Source organism: Lolium perenne, chromosome 3, assembly GCF_019359855.2.
Source record: "Lolium perenne isolate Kyuss_39 chromosome 3, Kyuss_2.0, whole genome shotgun sequence".
Lineage (NCBI taxonomy): Eukaryota > Viridiplantae > Streptophyta > Magnoliopsida > Poales > Poaceae > Lolium > Lolium perenne.
The window spans coordinates 23,917,519-23,939,733 of NC_067246.2; the positions used below are offsets into that span (position 1 = coordinate 23,917,519).

The 22,215-nt window shown below is 43.9% G+C and overlaps 1 long non-coding RNA gene across 3 annotated transcripts; it reads right to left on the reverse strand.

Moving 5' to 3' along the window:
* Positions 1-14,190: 14,190 nt before the first annotated feature.
* On the reverse strand, positions 14,191-21,991 carry LOC127340950 (uncharacterized). Of its 3 annotated transcripts, XR_007875060.2 has the most exons (6): positions 21,618-21,991; positions 17,615-20,443; positions 17,390-17,485; positions 16,861-17,240; positions 15,863-16,758; positions 14,191-15,773 (listed from the first exon to the last, which is right to left on the reverse strand). It is a non-coding gene; the product is annotated as an uncharacterized lncRNA (long non-coding RNA). The 3 variants fall into 3 exon arrangements; XR_007875059.2 differs by having other exon boundaries at positions 17,427-17,485; positions 17,615-21,984; XR_007875058.2 differs by having other exon boundaries at positions 17,615-21,984.
* Positions 21,992-22,215: the final 224 nt, after the last annotated feature.

The following is a 22,215-nucleotide window of genomic DNA, read 5'->3' on the forward strand; positions in this document are numbered from 1 at the left end:
TTGTGCCAAGTAAAGTCTTTGATAGAAAGGTTGATACTAGATTTGGATTACTGCGCAGAAACAGATTTCTTGCTATCACGAATTTGAGTAGCCCCGTCTGTAGGTAACTCAGAAAAATCTGCCAATTTACGTGCGTGATCCTAAGATATGTACACAACTTTCATTCAATTTGAGCATTTTCATCTGAGCAAGTTAAGTGCCCCAGAAAAATTCGTCTTTACGTACTGTTCTGTTTTGACAGATTCTGCCTTTTATTTCGCATTGTCTGTTTTGCTATGTTTGATGGATTTCTTTGTTCCGTTAACTTTCAGTAGATTTGTGCAATGTACAGAAGTGTTAAGAATGATTATGTCACCTCTGAACATGTGAATTTATGATTATGCACTAACCCTCTAATGAGTTTGTTTTGAGTTTGGTGTGGAGGAAGTTTTCAAGGATCAAGAGAGGAGGATGATACAATATGATCAAGGAGAGTAAAAACTCTAAGCTTGGGGATGCCCCCATGGTTCATCCCTGCATATTTCAAGAAGACTCAAGCATCTAAGCTTGGGGATGCCCAAGGCATCCCCTTCTTCATTGACAACTTATCAGGTCACCTCTAGTGAAACTATATTTTTATTCCGTCACATCTTATGTGCTTTACTTGGAGCGTCTGTGTGTTTTATTTTCGTTTGTTATTTTCATTCTTTGAATAAATTCATGCTTGTGTGGGAGAGACACGCTCCGCTGTTGCATATGAACACATGTGTTCTTAGCTTTACTCTTAATGTTCATGGCAAAGGTTGAAACTGCTTCGTTAATTGTTATATGGTTGGAAACAGAAAATGTTGCATGTGGTAGTGGTATAATGAAATACTTGCATAATCTTGTAGATCATTGAGCTTTGATAACCTGATTCTTTGCAAACATTTTTAGGTATTTAGATGGTAAAGCTTACTGGATAAATAAGTTAAAATTAGTAGTGGATTGTTGTCTTTAAGCTTGTGCCGTACTACAAACTCTACTTAAATGGTTGAAGGTGTAGTTGGACTTGATAGCTTTCCATGTCTAAGAGTTCATCGTAATAACTAAGTTGTGCTGAAGGTCGAGGGAGCTAGCGGGGTACTTGTGTCGCCGTGAACGGCCCTCCTTGGAGTGAATTTTAATCATGCTCTTAATGATGAACCTGCTAGTTGTTTGCAATAAGCTTGTGAGTTCTTTTTGACTAATGTTAAGCTACGGTTTTTGGCACTTCTACTATCCAAATTTGCTAGCCTCTTTGGTACTGTGCATTGCCTTTTGCCCACATTGAGAATTGTGCATACTTCGCCAGTACATCCAAACCCGTGGGAGGACTTTCTCTTGTTCTCCTACACATAAGCCATACATCTTCCTCAAAACAGCCACCATACCTACCTACCGCAGCATTTCCATAGCTGTTCCGAGATATATTGCCATGCAACTTCCATTTTACATTACATGACATGTTGTCATTTATTATTTATATATTGCTTTGCATGATTCTATACAGCTGATGTGTGGTTACCCATGTTACGCTAGATCATTGCACATCCTGCTACACTGGCAGAGGCATACAGTTTTATACATCATGTTTTATTCATTATGAGTTATTTGTACCAAAAAGTGTGTTGTCATATTAGGATGTTGCCCCTAAAAGTGAAAAGAGCCATGGAGGCCATCAAAAAGAAAAACAGAAAAAGAAGAAAAAAATAGAAAAAAAAGAATGAGAAAAAAAAAGAATAAAGAAAAAGGGGGCAGCATCACTATCTTTTATCCACACTTGTGCTCATGTTTTAGCACCTGCAGTATTCGTAGTCATCATTTGTGCTCATGTTTAGCACCTATACTCCGTGTGAGAAAGTTTTCATGTTTTACTAGTATAACTATGTGGGGAATTTACACTATAGAACTTGGGTTGTATATTCCAATGATGAGCTTCCTCAAAAGTGCTCTAGGTCTTCGTGAGCAACCAAGTTGGATGCACCCCCACTAGTTCCATTGGAGAGCTTTCATACACATATAGCTCTATGTGCATACGTTGCATGGCAATCACTACTCCTTGCATAGCTTCGATTATAAGACTTCCTCTTGTCTAATGATCACTTATAGCTTTGTGAGACTTTCTTTCATTGGCCTTCCAAACCCCCATTAACGTTCTTTTTGCCATAACATCCTGGTGCAAATACCAAATGCTTGCGCTCACCGGTTGAGTAGGCTTCGAAACAGTTGATTCATGACGTTCATGTTTATTTTTACTTGACTGAATCCTTCTATGTTGTGAAAATTTACTTGATGCTTGGAATGAAGGATAGAACTTCTATGCTGGATACTTAAAACATCTTTAATGAACTTTGTACGGTTTCATGTCTTTAAAGCAATAGTTCATGAAAACTTCTAGCTTGTTTAACTCTTGCATTATCATCTCTTATATCAATATAGACATTTGCTTTGAGTGATTTGATCTCAGTTCATATGCTTTACATCATTATTGGATCAAGATTATGTTGGTAGCATGTCACTTCAGAAATTATCTTTGTTATCGTTTACCTACTCGAGGGCGAGTAGGAACTAAGCTTGGGGATGCTGATACGTCTCCAACGTATCTATAATTTCTGATGTTCCATGCTAGTTTTATGACAATACTTACATGTTTTGTTCACACTTTATATCGTTTTGATGCATTTTCCGGAACTAACCTATTAACAAGATGCCAAAGTGCCAGTTGTTGTTTTCTGCTGTTTTTGGTTTCAGAAATCCTAGCAAGGAAATATTCTCGGAATTGGACGAAATCAACGCCCAGTATCTTAATTTTCCACGAAGCTTCCAGAACACCGGAGAGAGACCAGAGGGGAGCCAGGGGGGCCCCACACGCCAGGGCGGCGCGGCCAAGGGGTGGGGCGCGCCCCCTATTGTGTGGCCCCACCAGGGCCCCTCCGAGGCTGCCCTTCCGCCTACTTAAGGACTCCGTCGCGAAAACCCTAAAAGAATAAGCCACGATACGGAAAACCTTCCAGAGCCGCCGCCATCGCGAAGCCAAGATTCGGGGGACAGAAGTCTCTGTTCCGGCACGCCGCCGGGACGGGGAAGTGCGCCCGGAAGGCATCTCCATCGACACCACCGCCATCTTCATCGCCGCTGATGTCTCCTATGATGAGGAGGGAGTAGTTCTCCCTCGAGGCTGAGGGCTCTACCGTAGCTATGTGGTTCATCTCTCTCTCTTTGTGATCTAGTTGAATATCATCTATGTGCTACTCTAGTGATGTTATTAAAGTAGTCTATTCCTCCTCCATGATGTAATGTTGACAGTGTGTGCATCATGTAGTACTTGGTATAGGTTATGATTGTAATCTCTCGTAGATTATGGAGTTAACTATTGCTATGATAGTATTGATGTGATCTATTCCCCCTTTCATAGCCTGACGGTGACGGTGTGCATGCTATGTTAGTACTCGGTATAATTGCAGTGGTCTATCATGCACTCTAAGGTTACTTAAATATGAACTCCGGATGTTGTGGAGCTTGTTAACTCCGGCATTGAGGTGCTCTTGTAGCCCTACACAATGAATGGTGTTTGTTATCCAACAAGAGAGTGTAGAGTAGTTTCAGTTATGTGATCAATGTTGAGAGTGTCCACTAGTGAAAGTAGGATCCCTAGGCCTTGTTTCCAAACATCGAATCTCCGTTTATTTACTGTTCCACTGCATGTTTACTCGCTGCCATATTTATTTCAGATTGCTATTACCACTCATATACATCCATATTACTTGTATTTCACTATCTCTTCGCCGAACTAGTGCACCTATACATCTGACAAGTGTATTAGGTGTGTTGGGGACACAAGAGACTTATTGTATCGTGATTGCGGGGTTGCTTGAGAGGGATATCTTTGACCTCTTCCTCCCTGAGTTCGATAAACCTTGGGTGATTCACTTAAGGGAAACTTGCTGCTGTTCTACAAACCTCTGCTCTTGGAGGCCCAACACTGTCTACAGGAATAGAAGCGTGCGTAGACATCAAGCTATTTTCTGGCGCCGTTGCCGGGGAACGAAGAAAAGCTACACCACAGAGATTTCTACCTCCCACGTCAACCACGCGCCAGTTGTGGACAGCACGGCGCTGCGCGAGGAAGAAGATGATGTGAGGATTGCGGTGAAAGAATGGGAAAGTTACCGCGCGTGGGGGTATTTATAGACCTCGCACGAAGATTCGTGATTCGGATCCGACGGTGGAAACGGAACGGCCGCACCGTTGGAAGGCTGCCACGTGTCTTAGGTCAAAAGCGGTAAAACGACGTGGAGGTAACTTAACTGTGTGCTTCCGAAATTTCCGGCTAAAGATTCGGATCTCCAAAAATTTAGCGCGGGAAAAGAGGAAATTGTGCGCGGGATAAGTGGAAATTCTGCTACATTGCCGTTCCTGAAGAACAGATGGTTTCTGAGAAGACAACGTCGGAAATAAGTAAAAGTTTGGAAGCTCTCCAAGATTCTCTTCGGATGTGAGTCAAATGAAGTCGGAAGAATGATGAATCTCGGAGAATTCGGGGGCTACTGTTGTGGGTATACTTTATGGGTATATCAACGGCACGGCCTCGATCCGGCAAGCCCGGGTAGCCTACAGAGGGTGATGAGGCATGTGGCCCATCGGGCGGCCCAGTTGCTGTAGATCCTGAAGGATGAAGTCCAGCCCAGGAGCGAGGAGCCGGATCTGAACCGACCTACGAAGAAGGCCGGATCCGTGGAAGCCCATAAAGTATCCGGATCCTGCACAACATAGATGGAAGGCGGATCCTTGACGTACACGGCAAGTTATTGTACCGTAGTTAGGCAACTTGTATTCCGGCTAGGACTCTCCATGTAAACCCTAGATCCATGTGCCTTTATAAGCCGGATCCCGGGAGCCCTAGAGGCACAACCACAACTCATTGTAACAACGCGAAAGCACCCATATAATTCCAGACAAGCAGCAGTAAGCCCTGTCTTTGAGCAGGTGTTCCGAAGCTGGGTAAATCGCGTACCACCGTCCCGAGGACCCTCCTCCCTATGGCCCCTACTTCTTCTCCCCCTCGTGAGGATCCCTCCTCCGAGGCACCGTCGAATAGGCAACGACAGGAAGTGAAGAAGAGTATGAGTCTGAGACGGGCCCCGAGTGATCTCCATGGAACGATTAGCATCGCTCTTTTTCCCTTTTTAGAGTTTCGATGCCAAAGGGGGAGAAGTTGTTCTATCTAGGACTTCTATGGGCTGTGCATGGGTGGGGCACAAGCATATGCGTTTACCATTCTTTTATAGCTTCTGTCCTCTTTCTTATCATTTGTTCTTATGGTTGAACTATTTGGCTTGGTTGTTTAAAACTATGTTCTATGCATGTGTGGTTGTGAGACATATTGTTAAGGATTTCGTAATTTGTTATGGGAATTCTATATGTTGAGACCAAATTTTATGATATGGTGTGTGACGTAAGGTATTCGGTATTCTATATCACTATATTGGTATGATCTCTATTTTTTTGTCTCAACTATATGTGTGGCAAATTACTTATATGCACACATGTAGGGGAGTGCCTCCATATTTTTCCAACATGATGATTCTTTCTAAGTGATATTATTGCAAATCCATATGTTGTCATCAAACACCAAAAAGGGGGAGATTGAAAGAACATCTCTCTAATTAAGTGTTGTGTGTTTGATGACAACATGTGGGATACTCTAATGTGCATTGATATAGTGCAAAAATTAGTTGTGGTTGAATTTGTGTTCAGAAGGAAGAAAAAGGAAGCAAGAAACTAGTACCAGGCCGGATAATCCGCGGCCGGATATTTACAGCATATTCGGCCTCTGAAAAACGGCTAAGGACCTAAGCGGCAAACCCCCCTGGACTCGGGCCAGATATTTGGCCGGAAGATATTGTCGAGGGCCGGATATTCCGGGGTGGCCGGAATATCCGGCCCATACTTAGGCCGGAATATCCGGCCCCAGCTTTCACCAACGGTTGGATTTCTTGGGGGTATAAATACCCTCTCACTAGTAGGAAAAGCCTCATCAGTGGCGCACGAAAACATGATTCTGTGGCGCATGGGCGGTGCGCCGCAGAATCTTCGCCACAAAAATAGGGTTTCTGTGGCGCACCAGACCATGCGCCACAGAGCTGCGCCACATAGGTGCGCCACTAAATTCTATTTTGGTGCGCCACAGAACAATGTACAGGTATACTCGATTTTATGCTCCCTGGTGTATTATATAGGTTTTATACAGGTTTTGTACACGGTATACAGGTATAATATAGACAGATAGACATATATAATATGGACACATATAACATAGCAACATTATACATCATCATCACAGTACTTAGAGCCCGATCGAGATACATATATAGTGGCAAGTGTCAAATGTTTTGCATACAACTCTTAATTCATACAAATTTCACAATTTCGAGATACAAAGTAGTCTTCATCCGGTTCCTCCTTTGCTCCCTCCTCTCTACCCACCAGGCTCGTTTGCATCGGGGTCTTCATCCGGTTCCTACTATAATTAAAATGGAAGAAAGTGAGACCAACAAGTCCGATGCACAAGAGAAATGGAATAAATGCCTCATACATTGTTGGTCAACACAAATCTTAACATTTAGGGATGGCGTAAGTGAGACCAAGTCCGATGCACAAGAGATTGACATTTGTGCTATCTTACCAGGCTCACTTACGCCACCCCCAAGTGTACGGTGACCAAACATTTTAATCATCGGCATTTTGAAAATACCAAAGCAAATGGAATGACAAAATGGAATAAGTGCCTCATACATTGTTGGTCAACACAAATACTATGGTCAGAAACCATAGTTGCACTATACACCGCAGTATACTTTGCAAAAGGGCCCCCTTTCCCCGGCCGTTGTTCCGTGAACGGGTCCTTAACGACACAACAACGCTAATCTGCCTCTCCGGCGCAGAACCACGGTAGTCACAACCACCTCCCTTGTGGCCGCGTCTCCTGCGCTCTTCTCCATGGCCGGACCACGATTGGACTCACCGGGGGAATAATGATAATCGCCACCACCACTATCGCCAGACTCCACAGGTGCATAGCAGTTTGCAGCAGATGCCACTTTTCTTCCCTCGCCATCCAGTGAACGAGTCCTTGATGCAAAGACCGTGCCGGCCTGCCCAGCATTATGCCGGCCCGTGTTGCCGCGCTTCAGGCCGTGTGTCCCGGGCCCTGCACTGTTCGCCTTCTTGCCTGGTGAACCAATAGACTGATCGTTGGAATAAGGAAACCGATGACAGCCGATCGCAAGATTAGATTGCGATCGGCCGTCATCGGCTTCCTTATTCCAACGATCAGTCTATTGGTTCACCGGGCAAGAAGGCGAAGAGTGCAGGGCGCGGGAGACACTGCCTGAAGCGCGGCAACAGGGGTCGGCATGATGCTAGGGAGGCCGGCACGGTCTTTGCATCAAGGACTCGTTCACTGGACGGCGAGAGAAGAAAAGTGGCATCTGCTGCAAAATACTCTACACCTGTGGAGTCTGACGATAGTGGTGATGGCGATTATCATTATTCCCTCGGTGTGTCCAATCGTGGTCCGGCCATGGAGAAAAGCGCAGAGCGCAGGAGACGCGGCCACAAGGGAGGCGGCTGGGACTGGCGTGGTTCTGCGCCGGAGAGGCAGGTCAGCGTTGTTGTCTCGTCAAGGACTCGTTCACGGAACGACGACCGGGGAAAGGGGGCCCATCTACAAAGTATATTGTGGCGTATAGGTGACCAAACATTCTAATCATCGGCACTAAAATGGAAGAAAGATCCAAGTGGTATCTCAACTAGATATCATATGCCTCATACTTTGTTGGTCGAAAGAAATATTAACATTCAGGGATGGGGTCAGCGAGGCCAGGTAGGATGCACAAGAGATTGATATTTGTGTCATCGCACCAGGCTCACTGGCCCCACCCCAGAGTGTACAAGTGACCAAACAATTTAATCATCGGCACTAAAATGGAAGAAAGACCAATGCAATTAAGAAGTAGCTAGTATGAACTAAATGGAATGCCTCATACTTTGTTGGTCGAAACAAATATTAACACCCAGGGATGGAGTAAGTGAGGCCAGGTAGGATGCACAAGATATTGATATTTGTGCCATCACACCAGGCTCACTTGCTCGACCCCCGAGTGTACGAGTGATCGACCAACCATCTAATCATCGGCAAGTACAAAAACACCAACAAACCAGCAACCATGGTGACATAAGTCAAGATGATCAAACACACATAGCATGCATGGAGCAGATGCTCCAAAGGGATTATTCATCACTTGGTATATAGACCAAGTGATGCTGGCAAAAGAGAGGCCAATCAAGAACCAGTAAATCCAGTAAGTGATAGATATGCCTAAACAAGCAACAACACATAGCATATCCCAGCTAACCAGATGAGACAAGTCTTGGTAGCCAACTTAATCACCTAGCACCACCTAGCCTTTTAAAACCATCAGAAACAGTCCATTTTCTTCAAAGGATACCACAGTGGCATTCATTTATATGATCCCCTACTGTGGATATCTCTATTTTCATCAAAGCGAACAAGAAATAGAAATTTATCATTACTCAGTTGAGTACAAAACAAAGCTGGGGTACCATAAGGGATTACTCATCACTTGGTAGTAACCAAGTGATGCTAGCAAGAGAGAGGCCAAGCCTGAGCTAGTCAATCCAGTAGAGATGGATATGCATAAGTAAGCAAGAACACATAGCCTATCCAAGTTAACCAGATAAAACCAACCTTGATAGCCAACTTAATAACCTAGCATCACCTAGTCTTTTAAACCATCAGAAACTTCCCATTTTCTTCAAAGGATACCACAGTGGCATTCATATTGGAGTCTAGCTAATGGAAATCAAGAACTAGTCTTGATCTCCAAATGGTGATTAGAGGGAATTTATTCATCTTAAGCAACATTAGGGACAAATGGGATCATGCAAGGGACTTGGGTCATTTGGATCATAAGAGATCAATTAAGGAGGCAACCAGGGACAAAGGGAAACATTTGATGATCCATTATCATAGGCAACAAATCAGCAATCTTTTTCCCCACTAATCTAGCTAGAGTCCTTAAAAGAAATTCTACTTAAAATAAAGTAGCTCTCTGTTGGTATTGATTACCAACAGGAACTCAAGCCACTACTTGATCTTACTAATTCAACATCTGACTAATTAAGCATAAGCTTATTTAGTTACTGTCAGCCACCGAGCGATTAACAAAAGACAAACATATAATTTAACCATATAGTTAAATAGGAGAGGCCCAGAATAATAGTACACCCATAAGGTAAAAGCCACATGTGCATGACACTTTGAGCTACCAAGAATAAAGGCCAACATTGAAACTTGAACAGTCACCAGATATTCATGGGTACTTAGGATCAGTAGGGAATTGATAAAGCAGTGAGGAGCAAGCATACCATCAGCAACTGTCCATTTGAGAGAAATAACATTGGGGTAATGTTAAAATGTTTGTCTCCATATTTGGGAGACATTTTTAGTATTGGAGTCTAGCTAATGGAAATCAAGAACTAGTCTTGATCTCCAAATGGTGATTAGAGGGAATTTATTCATCTTAAGCAACATTAGGGACAAATGGGATCATGCAAGGGACTTGGATCATTTGGATAATAAGGCATCAATTAAGGAGGCAACCAGGGACAAAGGGAAACATTTGATGATCCATTATCATAGGCAACAAAGCAGCAATCTTTTTCCCCTCTAATCTAGCTAGAGTCCTTAAAAGAAATTCTACTTAAAATGAAGTAGCTCTTTGTTGGTATTGATTACCAACAGGAACTCAAGTCACTACTTGATCTTACTAATTCAAAGCAGGACCAGTGCAGGACCAGTGCTAATGTTGCCATCATCTCTGACCCCAAGAACTCTCTCATGTTCTCTCTCACATGCCATGCCAGCTGCTTGCTCCAAACTTACAACAACACAAACACAAGCATCTTCAATCAGCAGTAACCACTTGTGCTAATACTGGCAAACAACTAGTAGTACTATTTCTGCATTCTGTAGAATTTTAGAGCAAGCTAGGACTATAAATTGCTGCCAATTCAATACAAGAGGCTCATCATCCACATGATTCATCATCATAGGCAGAGAATGGAAATAATATATCTAGATCGAGCACAACAGCATCCAGAGCACAACAGCAGCACAACAGCATCCAGATCGAGCACAACAACATCCAGGAGCACAACAGCAACACATCCAGAGCAGGGGTAGAGGAAGAGGGAGGGGAGGGGAGAGGTGGAGCTCACCGACGATAGGGGTGGAGGAGGAGGTTGACGATGACAACAGGGGTGGAGGAGGAGGAAGACGCGGCGGCTCCTCCTCCTTGACGCGGAGCCGGCCCCTCCTCCTTGATGCGGCGGCCCCTCCTCCTCCACGCCGCAGCGGCTTGTGCTGCTGGTGGCGGGGATGGGTGGAGCGTGGCGGCATGCGGCCCTCGCGGAGGAAGGCGGCGGCGACGGCGGCGGCGACGGTGACGCTCACCATGGAAGGCGGCGGCGTGCGGCGATAGGGAGAGGAAGAGGGGTGGAGGAGGAAGAAGAAGTACGGGCGGGGGAGGGGTACGGTATGATATAAAAGGCGCTATTTCTGTGGCGCACTAGCACAAGTGCGCCACAGAATCAATTATTGCTGTGGCGCACCAGAACCAGTGCGCCACAGAAATAATTATTGGTGGTGGCAGGATGTGGGCCCCACATAATTTCTGTGGCGCACGATTTAGTAGTGCGCCACAAAAATAAGCTATTTTTGTGGCGCATCCTTTCTGGTGCGCCACAAAAACGCTTTCTGTGGCGCATTTTTGGTGGTGCGCCACAGAACTAAGCTCCACCTATAAGCATTTCCCTACTAGTGCCTTCTTCCTGGAGTGATGCTTGCTCATTCTTGCTCAAGTTCATCCACCATTAGAGCTACTCCAAGAAATACAAGATTCACTAGATCTCCTCCTCCAACCATCCAAAGCTCTTGATTTTTGGAGAATCGAAGTAGAAGACCCCGATCTACATCTTCACTTAAGAGATTTTCATTTCCACCTCATTTGATTGAGGGACCCTTTGCTAGTGTTCCATTTGGAAATCGTAGTTGTTTGTGGTTGATTTGTTCTTGTTATTGTTGTTGTGTTGTTACAACTATTGGGAGCCTCCGATTCAGTTGTGGATGTGTGCCCCAAGAACCTTGCAAAGGCTCGGTTTTCGCCTCGAGAAAATCCCTTAGTGGAAGTGGGCTGGCCTTTGTGGCGACCACACTCCTCCAAACGTAGACGTACTTCCCCTCAAAAGGAAGGAACTACAGAAATCATCTCCGTGTCTCCGCGTGCTTCACTCTCGGTTACCTCTATCCTTATTAGCTCTATTATATCTTGTCTGTCTATATCTTGCTTAATTGTATATCTTGTCATATATGTAAATTCACATAGTTGCACATCTAGAGAATTTACCTTTGTGTCAAGGCTAAATTAAAAAGGAACTAAAAATTGGGTAGCACCTAATCACCCTCCTCTAGGTGCGGCATACGATCCTTTCACATATGATGTGCATATTCATCTTATTCCTTCTACCGTCGATATGCCAGACCCGGCACTGGTTATGGCCATCTTTATCTAAAAAAAGGTTTAACTAGGAAAAAATGTTTTCTTTATGGGATAACCCAAAACCATGTCGATTATTATATACAAGATCTCACAAAGCCGACTAGATATGTTGAAATCGTTTAGTAGAGATGAGTAAATATAAATGGTCCCCATAGATCTACAATCTATAATACTTAAATAGGAGCAAGCCACTAAAAGTATATCTCTTTAACATGCAAGCATGCCACATCATCAAGTGCCACCTCACCTAGTTTTCATTACGTGCGTTTAATCCTGTTCCGTTGCTTTTCTCCCACTGTAGTCCATCATCACGTTTCAGTGAACCTGAATCCATCACTTCATCGCCACGTTAAAATGTTCCATCTCTCCATTTCAACCCGGGGTTCAAAAAAAAAACACCATACCAGCAGAGTGCTGCGCGGAACATCCCATCAATGCTTCTGGTTTAGCTCCCCCACCACAAACGAGCACAACAAACTAAATGAGTTATTGATGCGGAAGAAACTGATAAAGGCTGCCAAGCCGCCGTGCTTTCCTTTAAAAGCCCCAATCTCCGTCGAGTAGCTCAATTCCCATCATCCTACACCACAATAGTATGCACGCCTGTTAAGATTGGTATCTCAATGTCATCCCCGACCTACTACCCGGTGAGCTAATCCAATGGCTCATAGATATTTACTAGATGGACCGAGCGCGCTTTGCCGTGCCATCCTTCGATACCAGTTTTTAGCTTTTGTGACGCAACTCTTCTTTGTCGGTACAACATGGTTTCATTCCTGGTTTGCACAGTTTTGGCCTTGGTTGCACTTTGGTGGGGCCCTATGCGTTCTGGAGCCAGATGCATGGTCTGTTCATCGCTGCACGTACGTGCGGCCTTGTTCATGGAAATTATGGATGGCGGTATGTGTGAAGGAGGTTTTTTCGGTTAATTTAGGTTGTTTCTATGCCTATTGGTTGCTAACTTGCATGCGGTGCTGCACGTCTTGCGATTGGTGTCGTTCTTGTTTGTCTTTCCCATTGTTCGATGCCCACTGAGTTGTTCGTAGCGGCGGGTGGGTTGGCAGCAACGTATTTCACGCATTGCCTTTCGGCAGGGTATCAATCAGCAGCAGAAATAATGTTTCCTCTGCGTTGTCATGTTGGTTGTGCTACCAGGGTGCGTATTCTTGGACATGCAAGCCATTGAAGAAGACACCCCTCATCACTTGCTTTGTGTGCTGAGATGAAAACATGGACATCGTGTAGGACGACGCGAATTGATTAGGAGTGAATCTGGCACCGTCGTAATCACATGAACCGAGCTTTCAGGAACACCGTGATCGCCAAGTATAAGGCATTGCTCGCAGTATGGGGCATTGCTCTAGACGACTTGCAAGACTACTCGTGTTATTGTACGGATATGCATACTGCTCTAGCGATTTCACTTGTTGCTGCCATGAAGACGCTGAGGTATCTGCTTATTGAGGGATTGCAACTCCTACGTGAGATAGCCGAGGAGAGTGTCGATGTGACAACAAAGTTGGGGCTAGCTTTCGGTGGCGAGGAGTGAGTGGAAACCGTGTGTGTTTTTGGCTGTTGTGTTCATGTGCGTGTACCCTTTTGTGTTGTTAAGTGTGAAGGTGCCTGTGATGTATTATCTGATTTCAGTGTGCGTATATCTTTTATGTGTTTTCCGTGCGCTGTTTGGATCAATGACTGAATGCAGGTGTTGAGCTTTGCACATCTACGGTTCCTTGTTGGTGTGGGCGTGGTGTTTTCGTCGATGCTGGTTGTCTCTAGTCAGTTGTTGATTCTTGTAATTGACTTCCTCCTTCTGTTAAGGAGATATGCCCTCGAAAAGGAAAGCTGAGGGTTGAATGCTTTAGCATTTTCTTTGCTTACAGAGGTACATGGACGGTTCATCTGCACTAGATTGCTTAACTGAATCTGCATAATTATATAATGCTTGGTTATGGACACATGTTTGATATCATCTAGTGCGTGGCCTTTAAGTATTTTTTTTTCTTCGGACACACCAACAACCAACAGTTTTACATTCCCCACCCGATTGATTATTCCATATAACTAGCAATGGCTGTCGCGGCGGCACGCCACGCCTGTGCCCGTGGCTAACTGATCGAAAATGCGTAAGATCGAATGAATACGTGTGTAAGATTGTGGTACAACTTGCTTATGGATTAAAATTGCTAGCGGAGGTACATTACTATTGAGACTTCTAGTATTGTGTGCTAATTATAATCATTGCAAGGTTAGAGACTATTTGAAAATATGGAAGAACGTAGTCGATAATTTGCATAATGATACTGGTCAACCAAAACGGTCTGGCTACCATACTTGGAAGTTTTAGGAGTGAACTTAGTGTGTGAGAGAGAAAATATAGATATATGCATTGGTTCATGACCACCGATCTTCCCTACGGGAAAATATTTGTTACCATGTGTGCAAGATATCGCCTTTTATAGAGAACCAAATAAAAACAAAATAAAAGAATGGCAAAGTAATTGAAAGGGAGTAACATGTTAAGTTGAAATAGACTACATGCCCACCACCTATGAATTGATAGATAATGCATTGTTTCGTACCAATGAAAAAAACTGAATAATAGTACATATGTAACCAAAGATGATAACAAAAAATACAGCAACCTTCGATGTTCGTAGCAACTAAGCAATGAGATGCGTCAAGAACAAGGAATATCATTATACACATGGGAAACATGCTCGTAGTTCCGAAATTGTATTTAGCAATATAGTTAAGGGAGTTGCTAGATTTGGTGCTATCATACTGAAATGTTGTTGCAGATTTCATGTATCTATACGACGAACCACAAACCTGAGAACAATTTAGAATCAGATAAATTATAAGAGAAATGAGGTATTCATGTTAATAAACAGTAACAAATATGTAAAAAAGAGGATTATCTTGGCTCTGGTGCAATATTTGGACACCAATACCAATGGTAATTATATGCATCACCATTAAGAAGTTTTATTCCAACATTCATTTCATGCTAGAAGTCAGTTTGCTCACCCTCACCGGCATCATAGAACACTGCATTTCAATTATTGTGGATGGCTCCTAATGCTGAATTAGAATACCAGCCACTTAGAAAATAATATGTCAGGGTATCGAAATACTCTAGTCCTGAGTGATAGTTAGCTAGTCGACGCAAGATTGACGTGTGATCAAACTCTTCCTTTTGAAATAAATTATACCACATCCAGAGTGACAAACAGACTTAGGTCGATAAATTTATAAGAGGAACTCACCCCATGAGCATTGGATGTCAGAAAAAAAAGAACAAAGCTCATAGCCTAGGAAAATAAGGAAAAAAGTACACAAATTAAGAACCGTAATCAGGGCAATATGATAATTAATAATCCACTAATTGTGAGTAAATGAATGTTCTCTCTTGCACTATCCTATGAGCTGATTTTTAGAGCAACCAAATTAATCAATATACTGGAAGGGAAGTCAACAAAGTTTCAGCATGCAAAGAAGTTATTTCATATTATAAAAACTGGAACCAATGTGAGAGCACTAAAGCTTAGCCAAATCCGATTGCTATCGGACATTTTCAAACTTTGCAGATCTATGTCAAAAAGGTATTATGTTGCCTGCTAGGTACAAAATGTGCCCCATGTCATTTAAGAGCAAACTGATTTTTTTTTAATATGCAGAAGTAAGTTATTTCACATTACAATAAACAGAACCCATACGTGAACACTAAACCTAAGCAAGATCTGATTGCTATCTAGAAGAATTATGCATACCTGCATGTAAAATGGAAAACAATTGTTGTCAAGATGGTGAAGAAGCAACATCCCACAAAAGAAATGCATTAGTAAAATTGGCATTATTATGGATCTTTTACACTGTGACATTTTAATTTATAGTGTGAATACAGAAATAAACACCTTGATATTAATAACCATCTTAAAAAAAATTCTGCAGCAACGAAAATCCACAAACCCAGACCAGGGAAAGATCACTAAGCCATAAATAAAATCAATCACACTGCACCTGACTATATATTGCATCGAGGCATGCTGAAAATGTTGCATGAGTTACCAAGAAAATGTAATAACCATCATTCCATAAAAGTGAATCTTTTTTTTTGTTACCGGAGGTCTGCATGAATAGTGAAAGAGATAAATATAAATTGCATTATGTATGGAACAATACATGAATATCTTCTCACATAAGGTATAATAGTGCACCTTGCAAAGAGGATCTATCTTATTAAGCATAGCATTAGGCTGAGATAATGCAACAAACATGTCTGTTCCTGCTGTTCCTGCTAATTTCAGAACCAAAAGAACACTGAAGTGTCAGCTGGTCCCAATAACCAAGGAAGCAAACTATTCTTGTACCCTAAATGCATCTTATAACAATTCAATAGAACGAAAGAAATAATCTACAAAAAATGTGTGCATCTTCACAGGAATGTTCCACTATAGAAAGTGAATGGACGGCGAGCAATGACTTTTACCATAATTCTATTAATAAAGATTGCAAAGCTTAGTAACCAAAATGAATATCATGCCACTGCGGGCCTTATTTAACATGTTGAGCAACCATATACTATTGTAAACAACAAATTCAACATCATCATTATTATGTAAGATAAATGAGGGGGGATATTAACAGCTTAATTGGGTAGAGAAACAACAAATCGAGTTGGTTCATGTTCCTCACGAGCATGTACAGATGTAAACTTCAAGTTGGATTCAAGAACACAAGAATGGCCCCTAAAAAGCTGCATCCAACTAATGACATTTATTTTGAAGGTTGAATCCATACTGCAATACATGTATGACCGTGACCAAGGATGGCTATCCAGATTGTATGCTGAACATTAGTAGCTTGTTTTTGTCACTAAGACCTAAACCCTGTTTTTTAAATTTCCTACATTACCACAAGGGCAATAGCTATGGAAAATGCAAAGGCACGGAAGCCATCCGCTGAAGTACCATGACCAACCACAGACAGCCGACACAATCAGACAAATCGCTGACAGAAGTAGATGGATCAGAATAACCGTCATCATCAATAAAAACACCACTCGGAAGAGGCCAATCATCAGGACAATAATCATCATAATCCACATAAGGCCCTGAAGAAAATACAAATACCAAACAAAATGAAGGTATGGCCACGGTGCAGAAACCACATAAGCTTCAGGAAAAGGAGCAGGGGAAAATAAGAAACCACATACCAGGAGCACAAGAACTCGAATAAGTAAACGGCGACGGTGCAAAAACAACTGGACACTTGCCCAACCAAATCTCCCGCCTCCTTGCATCAGCTTCGAAGAATGAATTATGCATCAGTTTCCAATGACAAAGCCACAACAGCAGTCCGATCCAACCAAGCAAGGAGCAAAGAAGGGACAGCAACCAAAGACGGACCACGATGGCCGCGCCCATGACCACGAGATGCGGACCCAGTCTGCCCGCCATGCGCAGGCACCCCAGGCGAAGAATGGCAGCCTCGCCGATAATGAACTGAGTGGAAGTTATTCTTCGAGATGCAGACCCAGTGCGGCTCCACCCTTACCGCAGCTAACCTTCTTAATATCGCAAGTTTCAGGATTTCCTGAAAAATATTAAAGCAAATGCATATAGCATACTGCAGGCGTTTCTTTTATAATCACTCTAGTTGACTCTTTCAAGAAGAAAGATGCACGCACAAATAGCCAAATACCCATTGAATGAAACGATTGTAGATTAGATAGTCAAAATTACTTGTTTTCTGCGGAGGGACTGCTCCCGCTAAACTCACCTCCCTCTGCTCCGTGGCAACGGCCATCCTCAAGTCATATTACGACAGTGAACAATCAACTGAAAAAGAAAAATTAAGGATCAGCACTCATATTGCTAGATGGCCTTCAGGAACAGGACGGCCTAAATGGCCGCCATTATTGTTTTCCGTAGAAGGAAAGCAGCATGATTGCATTAGCATCGGTATACCTTAGGGTGGAGAGTGCGATTGGCACCACGACAGTGGACAAAAGAAGTCAATGACGATGAGCTTGTCGCCGTTGCGGAGGGAACCGGCGAGGTCTGACGATGGAGATGACATCTAGAAAAAAGAAGATGAGGCCGGACCTCCTTAGGTCGCCCGCCGCTGCCTCCCTCTACATGACGGTGCCGGCTTGTAGTGGTGCACGAAGGCCTTGCCTGTAGCCGAGTCGACGTGGAGGCCGGCGCTGGACATCTTCAGATGGGACCATCCATGAGGACCATGACAGCGAGCTCGCCTCGTGCGGAGAGCTCTAGCACGGCGACCAGTACCTTCTCGAAGAGGCCAAGACGCGCATACGCCGGAGGATGCGGGAATCATGACGGCAAGGCACATCCCCCAATTCAATCTGGCCGCTCAGCCGGCGAGTACCAGGCGTTGGTCTTGCCAAGACCGGACCGCACGTCACCACCAGGGACACTCGTCAATGGATTGGCTGCCGCAAACCCTGTCGCCCCAGCCCCGCTTCATCTCCACCGGTCGTAGAAAGTTGCGCGGGGTTGGCCTGGCCCAGACCAAAGGCCGCACCTGGAACGGAGCGATCTCCAGCTGTAGTGCGAACTTATCCGCCCAGGCTGCCGCCGCATTATCCACCATGGTACACATGTTCGCCATGCGGCCCGACCGCCGCGACACGGCACCATGGCTCGTCGCCGGCGAAATCGGCCGACACACAAGGTCCGGCCGGGCAAACGGCGACAATGAACCAATAGAGGCTGGGAAGTTTATCGAAAAAGCCCACGGGGACGTAAAGCGGCGAATCTAAAGGGAGTCGTTGAGAGCCACTCCTCTTCAAGATACAGACCACCGGCAGTCAAGCAACGAAACGGCGCACCAGCCTTTGGGTCCGGGAACCGTTTCCATGTGAGGAAAGCAGCTCGTCGACGGCCGCAACAAAGGAGGAGGAGCCGAGCCTCACCATGGCCGCCGGCCACGGAGGAGCTCTGCCAGGGGATCTCGCGGAGGAGAGCCCGGGCAGAGGAAAATTCCTGCTCCCAGTCGCCGTCGGCCAGAACAGGAGCTCTGCCAGGGGATCTCCCGGTAGCGGAGAGCCTGGGCGGGGGGAAATTCCTGCTCGGCAGTCGCCGTCGGCCAGAGCAGCCGGCGAAGCACACGAAAATCTCGGGATCGCGAAGAGATGAATCAGAGAGAGGCCGATGTGGTTCGATGGGAAATAATGAGGAATAGAGAGAAGACACTGGAGACTGGAGAGGTCTCACGTGCCAGGCCATAAGAAAGCCCACGCGTGGGGGGCAATGGACAGACGCCGCTTTGACCATCTGCAAAGCTCCATCTAACAGGTAAATTGCTACAACCACACGGTGATGAAAAAAAAGAAAACACAACCACCACCGATAGATTAATTCAAGAGGCCTCAAAATTCTGTCAAAAATCGAAGCTGTTCAGCTTTAATATAGTAGTTATAATAAACAAAGAACAACAACAATGTCTATCAATCATGGTTCATGAGATCAATCCTCTCCTACAAAAAAGTAGTCAAATAAATTGAGATTATCAATAAATAACAATATTCAAATGTTCATAATTCATAACACTTCAATCTTAGAACCTTTAGCAGCAGTGAATTTGAAAGATAACTATACCAAAATCAGATAGAACCAACGTTTTCAAGAAGGCATGTAAGTATTTAGTAAATTATTTGATTCACTTGTAGACTTACCTTCAGTGTTATATCATCTTAGAACCTGTAGACAAACAAAAAAAACTTCAACTATAATAATTGTTTTCAGCAAGGGCACCCCAATATGCCCTTTCTTCATTGTATTTCGTAGTAAGGATTTTTTTTTCGTTGGTCTTACCATCACCTAGCAGGGATGCCGAGTTTGGAGTAAATAAGAGGGAAGCCCTGAAAAGGGTTGCATAATCTAGAAGCCATCATTTAAACCAACATGTCATCATCTAACACAATTTTTTTTTTTAACTAAAACATGTCCCAAAAGAACACTTCAGGTGTTCTTACCAGCACAGAGAAGATGAGAAGTCAAATATGCAACATGGGAGTATCAGTTCTTAGCAGTAACACTATGGTTCATTGGATTATGGACCTAACCATCAGCCCTCTATAACAAATGAGAACGTATCAATTATTATTTGTAAAGGTGCATCATTATCTTTTGCGCACTCATGGCCATGAAGCATAGCTACACCACGTTTTCCCAATCGGCACAACTGACAAAAACTAAGCAACTCTGCATCGGTGATTAAAGAGCATCTGTAACAGCATTAGAATGTGCATGTACAACTTAGAAATAATATATAATTACCAAAATATGCCCCATCAGTTTAGAGATTAAGAATTGAAGACAAACATATCTATGCAAATGTTCAAATCATCAGCTATCATCATACATGCTATATCTTTTCGTCATATTTCTAGTCAAGGAGGTAGGGAAGTAGACGATACTTTATTTATTTTTACCATAAAAAAGTAGGAGATATTTGTTTGTAGAGAAGTATGTGATCACTTGTTAAGGCCACAATCTATTAACTAATTAAAAGAGATGTGGTATAATATGTTCAGATGGAAGGCACATATGTTGATGTGAAGGGTGCTACTTATACAACATATAAGAAACAGCAGCACACTTATTCCATTTTATGGTGATATTGTTGTTTGAATCCAAAGAACCATAAATATGTACGAAAGGGTCGGTCAATAGCATAGCTCTTTTTTTCTTTGGAAGGAAAGACCTTCGCATTCTTAATCTGGTAGGGCCGGATGGCTTTGTTTGCCCTAGCTTGGCGAATCCGCGCCCCTGATGTCAGAAACATATCAGAAACAAAATAAAAATGGAAAGTGAATTGACACTCTAATTTGCATCCTTATCCTAATTTGCAAGATCAATCAGCTTGAGTTGACAACTGATATAGAATGAAAACACAATTACTTGAGATATTTTATCAATTCACTTTCCCCTAAACAGATTTGTCGTTGCAGGGCCCAACACATAGAGGTTTACAACAAGAATCATCAGAGAGTGGCAGGGGAAATTTTTGACTTTCACCCGTCTACCATATATGGGCAATTTTCTAATTTGGGTTTAGAATTCATACATGCACAAAAGAAACAGACCCAATTTACCTAGCTGAATAAATTGCACAAGTCAACAACATCAAGTCAGAGCTGGAGGCACCAAAAAAAAACAGTGGTAAAACGGGAGCGACATTGACCTGCACCTGAAGAGGTTCTCATTGGTGGTCGCCTCGCCTCACAACCTATCCAAAGCGGTAAAGCAGCGATCGGTAAGAGTGCAAGGGGGTAGAAGCCGCAGTCCCATCTGTAAACTAAATCCACTAATTGATCGCCACAAGTTGGGTAGGACGTCGATGGCAGCGCCACCATCTCCACATCATGCCTGCCAGGACAGTCGTTGGAGCTGCAATTCCTCACGCGGTGAAGATCCTGTTTCTCTATCACTCACTCACGCACGCACTGAAGATGATGTTTATCCACCGCGCGATGGGACTGTCGCTGGATGAATAACCTTGAGATTCTGTAAGTGAGATGTACTGGAATTGCACCGGCGTCAGGCAAGCTAGCATTCTGCTACCAGATAATGTAGGACTACTGCCTAATTAACGTGCTAGACAATCAGTTACTTGGAATTTTCCTACTTTGCCATTACGCAACCATTTGTGTGGCAACACCAACACCATTATCCGTGAGCTGACAATTTTATAGCGGGGGTAAAATACCTATACACGTATTGTGAAGAGATTCATCATGCATTGAAACCATGCATCAACTGCACGTTTCTACATGTATTAACACAAGAACTTGAGAAACAGAACGCCTGAATCTAAACAGACACAGAAGACCAAAAATACTTGTTTTTTTTAGACTGCAAGGGGATCAGATTTATGCAAAATTCGTTGCGCTGCAATAAAGATGGGGTATTCGAACTCGAGCAGATGTGGAACAGGCAGTACCTTGCCGATGCCGACAATCTCCTGGATGACGGCGTCGTGCTCCCTGCGTTGGGCCTTAGGCGCGAGCAGCCGTCACCTGCACAATGCGGACGCCCCACCCGGCCCTCAGATCCGATGCATAGAGGCGCCGCATGCCCGCATCCACAACGACCCTCTCTTCTGCCTCGGTGTAAACGCCAAGAAACGGCGCACGACGCAGTGCTGAAGCTCCCGCGCCGCGGACTTGGCGTTGGGACCTCCGCTCGGCGGTGCAGATGCAATTGAAGTCATGGTTGGAGAGATCTGGAATCCTGATGGTGGGATTGGGAGATGAAACAGCAACGTGGTTGGAGAGGGAATTAGAGCATCCCCACTCGTTGGCGCTCCCACGCCCAAATCCGGCGAAATATTCGTCCGGATTGGATGAAGATTTGGCGTGGGGAGCGCCGAAGTTCCAGCCGTCCCCCCGGCAGGAAACCCCCAACCTCGACCATTTGACATATTTCAAACAAATTTAACAAGTTCGGCGACCAAAAGTACGAAAATTGCTGAAACAAATTCGGCGATAATCAGTACAATGTTTAACAAGTGCTGAAACAAATGAAGCACACAATTTCAC